The sequence below is a fragment of the Crinia signifera genome, chromosome 2 (genome assembly GCF_055691185.1).
Source record: "Crinia signifera chromosome 2, ASM5569118v1, whole genome shotgun sequence".
In the NCBI taxonomy this organism is placed as follows: Eukaryota; Metazoa; Chordata; class Amphibia; order Anura; family Myobatrachidae; genus Crinia; species Crinia signifera.
This window is the reverse complement of record NC_139218.1, coordinates 335,547,250-335,562,598: the sequence shown is the minus strand read 5'-3', so window position 1 is coordinate 335,562,598 and position 15,349 is coordinate 335,547,250. Positions and strand designations below refer to the sequence as shown.

Genomic DNA, 15,349 nt, shown 5'->3' with positions numbered 1-15,349 from the left:
TATGTATGTTGCTGATAAGGAGTCTATTGTGCACATACAACGATCCATGATTCATAAAGACCTCACTCATCCCTGCATGTGGTAATGTGCACAGTATTTCCCATTACTGGCGCAGTAATCACGAATCCATCAAAATCCTGCAGTGGGTACATATATCGTTATTCTTGGAGCAATACCTTTTTCCTTTCTTATTTATTCCAATCTACTATCACCTCTCACCTGGACTCGCTCACTCTCTCATTCGCCTGGGTGACACCGGGGGAAAAGCAGAAGTGACAACTGGCTCCTAGTTCCATTTGAGGCTCTCTCATCTGATATCATATACTGCCATACATCGCTGTGCCGCCTGATCCCATCCGAACTCAGCAGCTAAGCAGTGACTGGCTGGATCAGTACCTCTTGGGAGACCACCAGGGAATATCCAGTGCTGTATCAAACATCCAGACAGCAGAAGTAGCGAATGCATACGAAGAGCATTCCCCCTTCTTTCTCATCTATTAACTCTGCTCTAACAATAGTAACGTAAACCTGTTGCCCTTATAATTGTATACGGGTCAAATAATTGTTGTATACCATCCACTGAGGGTCTGGAGCAAGACTCAAAAAATACTAGAACCAACGCACCTTTGATGTGCACTGTATTAATATTACTTTGCCTTGCTCAAAATAAATTATTTACTGCCTGGTTAATTCCCTGCAAATCATTTTCGCCCACTTGACGGATATTGTATTACAATTTCGCTTTTCTCTGCATTGTGTATTAACTATTATAAATAAATTGCACAGTTTAATTCACATGCTGATTTACATTTTAAAATTGTTCTTTGTATCAAAATTGACGTGTGCTTGTATTTATTTTAAGTGTAATCAATAAAGGTTAGATTTTATGTCACACATCTGTACACCATCTTTTCATTATCTTAATATTTCAAGTGTGCCCCAAAAACCCTTTTGTTCTTCCTACGTCTCCTCTAAGACACCTACTTTAATTCAGTTATCCTGCTGAATCTTTTGGGAGCACCACCAACCTAGTACCCCACAATAATCTTCTTGTTATTAGGTCGCATGTTGGTTTTCTACTAAACTCTTATTTCTCTAATTTTTCCTCCACAACCTGCCTGTGACACTTCACCCAGTTATTACTGTCTTCATTTGACTCTGTTAGGCAGGAATTGTTCCCTTCCTTCTTATCCCTGCTTTGAGGAGTCATTGTCCCAGGGGTGTGTTGTGTAGGGACTCCTCGCTGTCAGTTGTGCCTGCGACTAGGTCGCAATCCCGTCTTGGCCTGGTGCCGGCAGTTAGGGGTCATTTCCCAGCTAGGCCCAGTAGTCAGATTGTCCTCTTGGGCTACCCCTTGGCGATCGCTTTCCCCTTGTCAACACCTAAGACCTAGCTGCATCAGGGTCGGAGCGGGCTTAACTCGCTCCTTCAGACGCGGCGGCCACAGGCGAAGCCTAGCTCTGCAGGGGTTTGCCATCTGCCTCGGGGACTCAACAGAGTGAGAGTAGGATCCGCTGTGGCCGTTCTAACCGGCGGTCCCAGCTACGGGCTCATGCCTGATCTCCTGCCTCCTGTAGTCAGCAGTAGCTACCTGCGCTCTGGTGGGCATCGTAACACTGATTGGCTGGATGTTTATCTCTCCTTATCACCCCTGCATGTATCTCTTGTTAAGGCTTAATACATCTTCCCCAATGTCTCAATTTGATTTTTTAGTGGTAGCTCAAGAAGCTAGTATAGCCAAGCTACAGTATCTACAGATATAATTAGGTCAAAACTACTACAATAACAGGAATGTGTGACAGTTGAATAAAATGCTGAGAATACTGCATTACACACTAAAGATCCAAAGCCCATAAAATTCAAATACAGTATAAGTGCTAGGTATGTCATAAGACAGTCCATAAAGTGTCTGACTGCAAACTTAGAAATGTGAATGCTACACAGAAATAGCAGTGTAACAGCAAAAATGAGTTAATGCCACAGTCTCAGAAAAGATTGCTGGCATATTGATTCATTTGCTGCTAGACTTTTCAGTTTCAATCAAGAGTGTCTCACTACATTGTACATGTGTGAACTGTGCCATAACAGGGTGTCAATGTGCCCCATGCTATGGACAAGCTGTTATAAATAACTAGAGATTTTTGATTTATAAGAGCGCTATGGTCTAGGGCACTAGAAATTGTGCAATGTGTCTTAAAGGAGATTAAAAGTGATAGAAATTTAAGGCGAAAGATTAAGATTAGAAATGAGTGAACACCTGTAAAACAAACTTGTTAATGTTTACGCTCCTTTTGCAGTCAGTGAAGAAAGTCCCGGTTCCTCTACTTTCCCTATCTTACCCTTACTGAGCGGGATTCCTCAGGCTTGCTGTCCGCTCCAACAGATGAATTTCTGCCGCAAATGTGGCGTTGCTGGCAGGACGAGGTCTGGTGATGTCACCGCGTCATCGTGATGTCCATAATGCATGAGCAAGGGAGACAGGAAGGAGGTCCAGCGTCAATGAGTTTCGTACCTCAAGGTTGAAAAAGTATAATACACTAATAAACTTATGAAATGATAAAGAATCCTTCTATTAAGTTTATCTTGTTGGATGCTTACAGCTTACACACACATTGAATATATGATTCATGTTTTGTGGTATATAAAATGTGTTACAGAGGGGAACAAAAATGAAGTATTAACTAGCAAAACTGTATTGCAACAACTCACAGAAGCTCACAATCTGCTATTTTTAAATATTTTTAAGGTACTTCCTCATCTTTGCGGCCACCGCTTACGCCAGTTACATTAGCTGCTACGTGAATCCCGATTGTTCCCTCATGATTGCTCACCATCCTTTGGGCTCAGTGGCTCGCACTGCTTCGCTCACCACTAAAGGTAATAAATGGCGGTGTGGACTCCAAAAATAACCCTCGCGGCTCGCCTTATGCTACATAAGTTCCATAGCGTAAGCGGTGGCCGCAAAGATGAGGAAGTACCTTTTTTTTTTTTTATTCTTAATTTTCTAAGAGAATCAATACAAAGTATAATCACTTAGATATAAGGAAAATACCAGGGGTGAGAGGGAAAGGGGGGGAAGAGGGTCAGGGACAGGTACAGATATACCACAGTTCCTTGTATATATGATGGGATTCAGGTAAATACGAATTGCAGTTGTTTGAAGATACAAAAACAAAGGGAAAAACTTATTGCATAAAAAGAGGTATAGCCCCGTGGGGGGCGCAGGGGGCGGCTCGATACAGCAGAGACATCTACCCCAGCCATGGAAATGCACTAGGAGCGGACAGAGGTTACAGGTGGAAAAGATCCAGGGCCAATATGTAGGAGCCAAGGACCCCAGACAATATCCAATTTATGGGGACAATCGTGGAGGTAATAGGTAATCTTTTCCATTGCAGCTATGGACCAGACATAGTTAATTAGGGTGGATTCTGTGGGGGGGCAGGGGACTTCCAGTTTTAAGCAGAAAGGGACTTGGCCGCAGTTAGAATATGGGATAGTAGCTTATTAAAGGAAGAGTCTGGAAAAGAACGAGCGAGTAGGAACGACCATGGGTCTAGGGCGAGTGGGATACCTGAGATAGACTTCAGGAGCAGGGCTATCCTAGTCCAAAAAGGGGAAATAAAAGGGGGAGTTACCTGGGGGGAAAGCAGGGTTACTCCATAGAGGAGTAAGAGGGGAGCAAGCAGAGGAGAGTTTGTAGGCAGAATAAGAAGAATCCCAGATCGCCACACAGAATCTAAGAGATGAGAGGGGGTAGCCTCAGACATATGAGGCTTGGATAGACCCCATATGGAGGCCAGAGAGTAAACACCTAGATAAGCAGCCTCCAAATCAACCCAAGAGGTAGATCATGGAGGGGCAAAGGTGGCAACCACCTGGCTTAAATGACAGGCCAGGTAATAATGCTTTACATCAGTGTAGCCCCTACCCACCTCAGATCTAGGCATTTTAAGAGCAGAAAAGGCAATTCTGGGGGTCTTGTCATTCCAAACAAATCTCAAGAGAGCAGAATGAACGTCATTAAGAACTTTAACTGGGATCTTTATAGGTAAGGTTTGGAAAATGTACAGTAGTTGGGGTATCACATTCATTCTACTAGCCACGGTCCTGCCCAGCCACGAGCCAGGAGTCTGTGCGGGGGTGGGGAGTTGGGGAGCGAGACTTCACGGTAGCTTGAGTATTTTCAGCTGCGCCCCACAGACCCTGCCGGCGATGGCTCCCCCAAGCCACGGTGGGGTCTGCTGCACCATTGTTACGCCACTGCCCAGTACGACACTAGGCGAGAACCATGATGGTGTTGGCCACTGATTGTTACAATTTATAGTCTATAAGGGAAGGGAGTGAGGGTATAACTGAGGTGAAGGAGCAAGAGATAAGGACTGAGGAAGTGGTAAATGATTTGCTTTACTAACTGATAGTGCAAGCAATAGGTATGGGAAATTATAATTGATAAATATTCACACATTCCAACAGTTGAATATGTGTCACTTTGGATAAACATGCTTTGTAATGATATAATAAGTGATATCTAATTTTATATCAAGTTAGTGCAATGTTTGTTAATTCCATTTTTCACACACCCAATCTAATGTGTTGAGAATTTCTGTCTGTGGAAACATCATACTTACTGACTCAGCCAAGTAATGCCACAGCGGTTTTCAAAATCAGTCCTCAAGTACCGCCAACATGTCATGTTTTAAAAGTTTTTTAATTATGTACAGATAGGCTCATCTATGTAGCTGTGTCATAAATTATCCCACTTGTTTCCAATAGATAAATCCTGAAAACATGACTCAGTTGGTGTTTCTACCCTATTTGAATTTTGAAAGGTGCTGCAGCCCTTCCTCCACTGGAATCCATTGTTCCTCCGATCTTCTCTGTTACACAATTTTCATGCAATTGTCCACAATTTCTATTATTTAATCTGAAAGGAACCTGATTAAGTAAGAAGAGATGCCATCAAGGGGTATGGAAGTTACTAATGTATAAGACCCGCTGTCACTTGGACCTGCCATTAGCAAGCATGACATTGAAGGGTAAATGCATTTATCTGAATGCTAGGAGTTTAACTGGTAAAATGGGGAACTAGAGACCCTAGTTTTGGAGGAAGATTTTGATCTCATAGGTATTACTGAAACTTGGTGGGATGAATCACATGAGTGGGAGGCTAACATAGAAGGTTATAGTCTTTTTAGAAAAAACAAATTAGGTAGAAGGGGAGGTGGGGTTTGTTTATATGTTAAACCACCCTTAAAACCATACATGAGGGAAGACATAAATGAGAGCACAATAGAGTCGGTAAAATTGGTATGGGTAGAAATCACAGGTAATATTAAAGGGGCTAAAAAACTTAGGTACTTGTGTATTTTGGCGGCGCCCATCGCATCACATACCATTACGGATCTCTTGATAAGCAACAACGGGGACATTGTTACTAACATAACCATAAGGGAGACATTGGGGAACAGTGATCACAATATGATCACATTTTATTTAGATTTTAACGAAGATAATTATATTGGAGCAACTAGGTCCTTAAATTTCAGATTTGGGTAATAGTGCACACTGCTCAAGTGCAGCAGCAAAAGCAAACCGGACACTAGCATGCATTAAAAGGGGTATGGATTCAAGGGATGCCAATGTGATAGTGCCTTTACAAGGCATTGGTGAGACCACACTTGGAATATTGTGTTCAGTTCTGGGCACCGCACCTTAAAAAGGACATAAATTAATTGGAACAGGTAAAGAGAAGGGTGACTAAGCTAGTAAAAGGTCTTGAATCACTAGAAAACAAAGATAGGTTAACCAGGCTGAATATGTTTTCACTGGAGAAACGGAGGTTGAGAGGTGATATGATTAATATCTTCAAATACAGGATTGGGAATCATATGGACCTTGGGGGTTCATTTGTTCACTAACAGACTTATACTTAGGACACGCGGGCATGTACTGAGGCTCGAGGAAAATAAATTCCATACTGAATTAAGAAGAAGATTCTTCACCATTAGAGCAGTAAAATTCTGGAACTCATTGCCAGTGGGGGTGGTTACAGCAACTACTGTTAATTAATTTAAATCAAAACTGGATGCACTTTTGGCCACTAAGGGATTTCTATAGATATGACTTACTCAAGTCAGTAGTTACAAGTTAGATAGGTTGAACTCGATGGTCTTTTTTTCAGCCTTAATTACTATGTTACATCTGTGATACACATTCCCCTGCTCTGAAAATGGCACAATGTATGATCTGTGAGGTAATGGGTCAGTGCCCTGAAATCATGAGCATGCTTTTCTAATTTTTCTAATGCCACTGAGAGACATATTCAATTGTCAGCTGTAAAAGTTATGTTAACTGCAGCTTGAAATAACACAGCTGTTGTTTGTTAATTTCACATAGTGCTGCTGTGCTCTCTCACTTAATGCTCAATCCAATGGTCATTCTGCAATGTACTTGTCTGTTATGTTTGCCTTGTAAAGTGTGAGAAAAATAAGGAGATCACACTGTACCCTAAGAAAGTACACACTAACATTGAATAACAGTATAGAAATCTTTTAGTGGACAAAAGCAATTGGAGCTCTTAAAAGGTGTCAAACGGGTGATATTTGCATTTTGAAATAACATTGAATAATATAAAAGGTGTATTCACCTTCAATGCACTGGATTAGTTTGGGGTGGATAAAAAGCCTGGAAATTGTTTTTTTAGTAAATAAAAATAAAAAACACCTGTTACTCCCACCTGCACATCTAAAATACAGCATATACCTATCTTACAGTACATCAATGAACTCATTATTCTGCATTTTGCAGACTATCACCCCAAAAAGGATGTCATTATTGGTCTAATTAAGCTAATTTTAAAAAAAGTTCCAGCATTTTTTACCTTTAAAATAGAGATTTTCCAGAACTTTTTACTTTCTCCAGGGCTGCTCGGAAAAATGCTGCATTAACTCCTATAAAAACTTCTGCATGAACCCTGTTCTGCTGAGATCCCTGTTCAATGCTGTCGGGGAAGAAAGCATTGAATAGGGCCCCGCTGCTCTTTCCCCTGCAGCTATTGGCAACAGGGGAAATAGCAGAGGGTCACTATTCAATGCTGTCTTCCCCCAACAGCATTGAACAGGGATCTCGGCAGAACGGGCCTGACCTTACAAGCAGTCAGGCCAGTTCTGCTGAGAACGGGAATTGTCAGCTCCTGGCTGCAGCTCGATGATTTACGGCCATTTCTCACAGCCACGCCCCCTTTTCGGCACTTGGCAGGCAGGACATTGAATCCCACCTGCCGAGCTAACGTTGAGCCGGCCGAGAACGGGAACGGGTCGCGGCTGTCGGAATACCCCCAAAAAAGATAGCTCAGTTTACTAGACAGAAAAAAGCTTTTAGGCTGATAGTGTTAAGTTTAATTTAGCCACAAAATCAAGTTAACATGGCATTGCATATACAAATTACAGGGAAAAAAATATCTTATTTGGAAAGTGTCAATTCAAGATAATATACTCAATAACTGTGTGCATTGGTGTCTAATATACACCAAATTGATCTACTTCTAGCCTAAATAAATTAATCAGTGCTATGATATATACAGTGAAAGGAAAGCATACACTGGTAAACAACCTTCGCTCTGTAAATATTAATTCTCTCTTAGCAGAAACATTCACTTCTGTGAATTATTATGTGCGTCATGTCGTTCATTCACCTCCTCTGCATTAGTCAGCTCAACAAACATCTTAGTGATTGGTAAAGTAGGCAACCTGTACATGTGCAGCTGCTGGAGAACTACAGGTAATAGCGTTCAAAGCCATGCTGATTGGCCGTCATGAATTAAAGGCTAATTGTGCCATTTGAACCATGTTAAGCGCACACAGTAGTAATATCACCATGAAAATAGCCGTTGCACCTTTTTTCAGAAGATAGATGCATGCGCATTAGCGTCTGTGCCCTTTAGCGCTCAGACTTTACAGTGCCAATTGGCAGAAAGGAGAGGGCTGCACACAGGTCTCCTCTTCTCTTAAAACGCCCCTAGCCAGATGCGGCAATATAGCGTGAAATGTATTAATGGAGCCGTATAAGCAAGAGAAGAATTTATAGAAACACTTTGTGTAATACTGATAGGTAGAAAGACCAATGTGAGGAAGAGGACAAACAGACGGCACAGAGAATACATCACTTCCGCGGGAAAAAAGATGGCCGCCGGCCGGGACTTCAGCAATAGTACGCCGCCTGGGAATGAGCATAAAGTAAAGTGACACATACTGTAGAAGAACATGGGGCGGTTATACTCTCTACATCCCGCCCGCAATATACACAGTTGGAAGTGATTCTCAATCACAGAAAGGGTATTTAAACCCTGCAGCTCAGTCAGGCAGCAACACCTTGAAAAAGATCTGATTGCAGATCAAAACGCGTTGGTGCTGACTGTCCTTTTGGGGGGACCTCACCGTTTTGGGACAGAGGACTACTGACCACTCCAGGGAATGGGGCCCCGTTTCTTCCTGTTTATTTCCATCTCTCAGCTGACCTCTGCGAACCCCAAAGATGAGTACCCCACTTGTTTTACACTTAGTATTTTAACAGTATGTAATAAAAGTCAAACTATTTTACCCTAGTTGTGGCATATGAACCATCTTTATCCATAACCTGGACAAAACAGACCAAGAATCTTGTGACACGCCTGATTAACTCCGACACTTGTGAGTTATTAGAAAGGGGATAACTCCCCAAATTCATTTCTATCAAACCTATATGCACTAGAATAAGGGGTTATACCCAACTGAATGTATAACACTGAAATTAACCTATTAGTATTACACAAAGTGTTTCTAAAAATTCTTCTCTTGCATATACGGCTTCTTTAAGACTACTGAGGAGCGTTAAAAAGAATCATCAAAACAGGGGAGTACCACTTTTTTGATTATAGCGCTCACTATCTAATTCACAGTTACATCTTCTCACATTCCAATTTAAAGGGTGTTGTGTTACCCTTCTTACTGTAACTTTAACAGCGAGCTGCTCCGAGCGCAACCTACATCTCTTCATCCTATCTTTCTCCATAGCGTGAAATGTCTCTGTCCACCGGCCATTTCATCATATATCGGCAGCTCGCTTGATTGCCTGATATATATCGCATAGTACGTACCCAGCATTACATATATATCTTGAAATATTTTAAAAGGGAAGACTTGTGCTCCATACAGGGTATAGATCTGTATGAAAACAACATGTGTAAAATGACTGTCAAAGTATAGAAAGTTTTCATCTGACTCCCTCTTGTGAGACATGTTAGTAGTGCATAAAAAAAAGAAATAAAGTGAACTTCATCTGAAATACAGCAGGTTTAATGCCACGAGAGGTGCTTTTACAGTTACAACACTAGCGCCACTAAAGTGATAACCAGGAACAGTGATTAGTACTATAATGATTAAACGTATGCCTATGTAAAAACGCCCCATAATCACTGAGCGCCTTATTCTAGTTCACTCTTTCTGGTTCAGAACAAAATGAACAGCTTTGGCGCAATACCATAAAAAATGTTCAAAGCAATGTGAAGAAGAACAATCTTTATTTTAAACATGCAAAATTCCAATAAAAAGGTAAATATAAAGGACCATACACATAGATCATGCCACGCTGGAAATGACACCTGGTATTTTAAAAAGACAATAATACCTCACCCTAAATGTGGGCTGCGGTGGGCAATGCTTGGGTCCAAGTCTGCGGCACCACCGCAGAGGGCTCAGGGTGTCTGATTCCTTATCAGAAAGTGCTGGTGCATGAAGGTGCTCAGTCCATAAGGTGCATCAGTGTCCAAAAAGCAACGCGTTTCGGAGAGGTCCACTCTCCTTCCTCAGGCTGTGTAGAGTGCCTGTTCACTTGCTGTGGTATTTATACCACTATCCTGATGCTCTAATTGAATTGGAAGCCAATCAGAGCGTCTGCTCTGTTCGCGCTCCCGGAAGTGTCCTGCGTTCCAGACGACACTTCCGGGTTTGCGTTCCAAGAGCCGTTCCGTGACTTCCGGTTTCTGCGCTGCTGTGTGTTATCAGCGCGGTCTCTGTTATGTTAAAAACAACAAAGTTACAGAGTGCATCAAACGTTATATCCCCTTCCAGATTCTCCCGATGGCTCCATATTCTTTAAGAAGTTTCGTTCCGTAAGATCTTTTCACTTAATTCCCGGAATCTGAAGCGGCCATCTTTGATAAGGGATAGACGAAGGGCAATATTCTTTACACAAAGTATTCCGGGGGTATTCATCACTCTCCTCATATTACCTTCTATACCGTACTTCGTATTCCGGTAAAGTCCACCCCTATTTACCGGGAGAGTGATGGACCCCTTTCTTTATCATTCTTGTGTAATATTTCTTCATTCCATTGATGCATACAAAAGATAAGATAAAAATAGAATTAATAAAATGCACTATTAAGAATATCTTTTTAAAAACAAGATAAAAGATACCAAATTAAAAATGCCAGATTAAAAATATACATATACATACTTAAAAAAATATATATATATAAAAGTCATGCATATTTTCAATCTAAAAACCACTTAAGCTCAAAGTCTATATTGTGTCCATTTGGTAGTAATGTATTTTAAAAGGAAGACACCCTGAGCCCTCTGCGGTGGTGCCGCAGACTTGGACCCAAGCATTGCCCACCGCAGCCCACATTTAGGGTGAGGTATTATTGTCTTTTTAAAATACCAGGTGTCATTTCCAGCGTGGCATGATCTATGTGTATGGTCCTTTATATTTACCTTTTTATTGGAATTTTGCATGTTTAAAATAAAGATTGTTCTTCTTCACATTGCTTTGAACATTTTTTATGGTATTGCGCCAAAGCTGTTCATTTTGTTCTCAACCTGTATCTGCAGAGGTGGTATACCTCTTTTATGAACAAGCGGGCTGCATAACCATAATTAGTTTGCGCTATTTTCCCACTATTCTTTGTTTCATTAGTTCACTCTTTCTGAAAAAATCCTTCTCAGATTGACAAAACCATGTGCACTGCAGGGGGGCACTTAAACGGTAATATACCGTTTAAGAGATGCGGTGTGAATAGGGTTTTACCTGGCAGACCCGTTTTTGGAAACGTTTTCAAATACAGGGTCAAAGCCAGTTTTGCAGTCTGAAAGCAGCATAAGAGGTGCAAAGACATTCCAGTGTCTTTAGCAAAATAGAAATGAATATGATTTATAGATATAAGGCCCTAATCTCTTTGGGACTCAACAGTAACTTTGAGCTGAAATTATTTTTATAATGTCTTCCCTGTTCATTTTGATGTATTGTTGTGGATTACCTATGATCAAACCAGCTTTGAATATAAGCCATCTATGTTGGATTAGCTGTGATCTCCCCTTAGTGGGATTTATGACATTTTATTGGTGACTATGTCAAGGGTGTAGTGCAGCCATTCTTATGGTGTGTATAGATACGACTGCTATGCAATCTTTGCTAACTTTTTGGTGTTTACAGGGTTGCAGACTTTTGTTATCTCCTCTCTGGGAGAAGCCCGGAGAGGAGACTTTCAGCAAGAGTTCGGGGGCAGAGCTTGAGCGTGATGTCATTAAGCCCTGCCCCCATGCTGGAAAATGACCCTGTTTGCCAATCTCCATGGAGGGGGCGGGGCTAAATGGCATGATTATGATTATGAGATGGGCAAATCAGGTTAGCTAAATGCCGCGGTCAGGGGGAGACAAAGTCACAAACATGGGGGGAGGGGGGGGCGAGCGGGGGTCCCCCAGAATCCGGGAGGGTTGCCCACCTTTTCGGGGGGCCGGGAGGGGGACCATATTTTCAGGAACCTCCCGGCCATAATGCATTTTTTTCTCACTGTATATTCTACCTATGATACACCTCAGTTATTACCCTTGATTCGTTCAGAAAAAGAAGGAAAGAAATCAGTTTTCACTGGGATGCACTCCTCATCCACATGGGGATGAGGAGTGCATCCCAGTGAAAACTGATTTCTTTCCTTCTTTTTCTGAACTAGTCAAACGCTAAATCAGTTGAGAGCACCCTAAAACCAAGAGAAACAATATTTATAAAAAGTTTCTTCTTTTTTGAAAAAATCCATCCACAGGGATATATTCCCAAAACATTATTTGGTGCGGGTCATACTGTATGTGTGTGTGATTACCCTTGATTCACCTCTCCTTCATTTCGACTTTGAGGAGATACACAGCTTTTCACACATCAGCTACTTTGAAGTTGTTGTATTTTTGGCTAATTTTGTTTTTCGGCATTTCTCTGCAATATTTGAACACTGCCTACAAATGGAGCTATTAACTCCTCATAGTCCGCATTGGTCAATGCTCGCCATCAGGGGCAACAAGCAGCTGACACGTTGAATAGAGTGAGCAGGAGGCATGGCGACGGGTAGAAAAATTGGAGAATGCACAGCAAACAAAAAATGGAGAACGCTGTGCTGTGCTTGCCGGAGCATTGAATATACCCCAAAGTGTGAGTTGGGTCACTCCATAATTATTTTGACATCACTGGGGCTACAACTCTTTAAAATAAAGATATTGCTACACATTGGTTTTTCTCTTGTTTTATTCCAATATTTTATACTACTACTTAAAGGAATATCCTCAAACTCATAATGAAGGAACTTATTATATAACTACTCATTTTTATAACTGTGTGGATTTCTAAATGTGATGACCTGTTTGTGTCTCATGATATCTATGTCCCCTTTACTTTCTGCTCTCACATTGGATCGGATCAAACTGATATTTTAAAATTTTTGTATTTGCCTTGTTCAGTATGGAATAACCAATTTTCTTCCTGTACTTTTGACAGACAGTTTAAAATAAAGCATGAATAATAAATAAAAAAAAGAACAAATACACTTTTTCTAATAGGACTCAAGGTTCTAAGGATAAGTCGGACCCAATTTCCCTGAGCTCCCCCAGCAGGGCTCACATATGATTTAATACTTGATGTGCCATTTTTTACATGAAATAAGTCGCAATCTCCTGGCACCTGCTCTGTGGTAATGGGCGCAATGTGAAAGGTACTGTTTGGGTGCCCACATTGGTCACTTTTTGCACATTTCAACTCACAGCCTCAGCAACTAATCTCACCCAGAGAAACAATTGAATATTGTTGGATACCATATACTGGCTTCCAATGGCAAAAACAATAGAATTTGGCATTGAGAGACCTGAGCTACAGTAAGTCATCTCCCTACCAGATCTCTCTGCTTTGTACAAGATCTCTCATCTACATGCATTACTCGCTCCCACACACGATTGCAGGACTTTCTGTGGAATGCCCACCCATGAGCAATAAAACTCTAGTCTCCAACCCTTCAAGCACTCCCTGAAAAAAACACCTCTTCCAGAGCCAACCACATAATTTTTATAAGCTATCCTACTCAAATACACCCTATCTATAGAATCGTTATTACACTACATTCTGATAATGAGGCCTCCACACAGCCCTGATCTCAACAGTATGTGGTCCCTGGGTTGAAAATGTCTAGGTCGTCAGTCGCTAGGTCGACCACTAATGGTCAACATTCAGTAAGTCAGTACCTAAGAATGGTTGACATACTTTAGGCCGACATTTACAGGTCGACATAAGTTTGAGGGCAACATGGTCCACATGAATAAGGTCGATTCGTTTTTCCCTTTTTTTTTTAAAAAAGGTGGTTTTTCTTACTTTACTTTCCAAGTGGGCAAAGAATATAATAGAGTGCCTGAAGCATGGCGAGCATATTGAGCAATGTGAGGGGACACGATACACTTATAAGGTGTCTATGTCAACATTTGAAAATTCCCATCGACCATGTCCAAAGTTTGTTTCAACCTTCTGTCAATGTCGACATAGCATATGTTGACTATACTTAGGTGTCGACCTAGTCACTCTTGACCGTTAGTGGTTGACCTAGACATTGTCTAGCATCTCCCATGCCTCTCCAAGCTACTGGAGAGACTTGTCTACTCTCGCCTCACAACACGCTTCATTCAGGCTTTCGCTCTCAACACTCCACTGAGATAGCACTGACTAAAGTGGTAAATTGATCTGGTAACTGCTAAGTCTAAAGGCCATTACTACTTATTCTTCTAGATCTTTCTGATGCGTTTGACACTGTGGATCTCACTCTTCCCTTACAAACACTACACTCCCTAGGTCTTAATGATACAGCCCTTTCCTGGTTCACATCTTACCTATTTGATCGCTCTTTCAGTGTTCGCTTCTCTGACTCTACTTCCTCATCACTACCTCTGTCAGTCGAAGTTCCGCAAGGCTCAGTCTTAGGTCCTCTGCTTTTCTTAATCTATACTTCTTCTCTGGGCAAACTAATCAGCTCTTTTGGATTTCAATATCACTTATATGCGGATGATACTCAAATCTATCTATCAACCCTATAGTTGTCACCAGTGGTTTTGGGCCGAGTCTCTGAATGTCTCTCTGCCATCTCATCTTGGATGTCTTCTCACCAACTCAAACTCACTATTTCCAAAACGGAATTACTTATATTCCCGCCAACTAAGAAAAGTTACCATCCTGACATCTCCATCACTGTTGGCATTTCAACAATCTACCCTACGCCACAAGCTCGTTGCTTAGGGGTCATCCTCGACTCTGAACTGTCCTTTCTTCCCCACATTCAATCTGTCACCAAGATCTGCGTCTCTCTTCTGCACGGATCACTAGCTCCCATTCACTATTACAGGACTTTCATCGGGCTGCTCCCATCCTATGGAATGCCCTTCCACGCACAATAAGACTCTCCACTAGCCTCCAAACTTTTAAGTGTTCCCTGAAAACTCACCTCTTCAGGCAAACCTATCATATTTAAGTTCTACACGCATAACCCTCTGGGGCACTTATGTATTATATAGCTTCCCTTCTGTAACTTGGTCGGACTGCTATGCTATTACTGGTGCCTGTCCTTATGTTTCCCTCCTATGTCCCTATTGATTGTAAGCTTTAGCAGGGCCCTCTGACCTCCAAGTCTGTCTGTTGTTACCCAGTTTGTTTTATCACTGTCTACTATTGTAAAGCGCAATGGAATCTGCTGAACTATATAAGAAATTGTAAATAAATAAATCATCTATACCGTAACCATCTCAACATCATGGAGTTGGGTTACATGAAGAGACACAAGAATTTAACAACCATATTTATAAAAGCAAAAGAAGCATTAGATGTCACTGGTGTGATATGAATGATGTCATGCTCACCTATGTAAGGTATAGTAGAGGTTGAGTATCCCTTGTCCAAAATGCTGGGAACCAGGAGAATTTCGGTTATCGGAATATTGCGTATTTCGGAATATTTTAATATTTCATTGATGTATTTTGAAGTATCTTGCATTTATGCTGTACAAACACAT

The 15,349-nt window shown here is 41.4% G+C and overlaps 1 pseudogene; it reads left to right on the top strand.

Annotated features, from left to right (window-relative positions):
* The first annotated feature begins 319 nt into the window (after positions 1-319).
* Positions 320-436, top strand: LOC146061174 (5S ribosomal RNA; annotated as a pseudogene).
* The last annotated feature ends 14,913 nt before the right edge of the window (positions 437-15,349 follow it).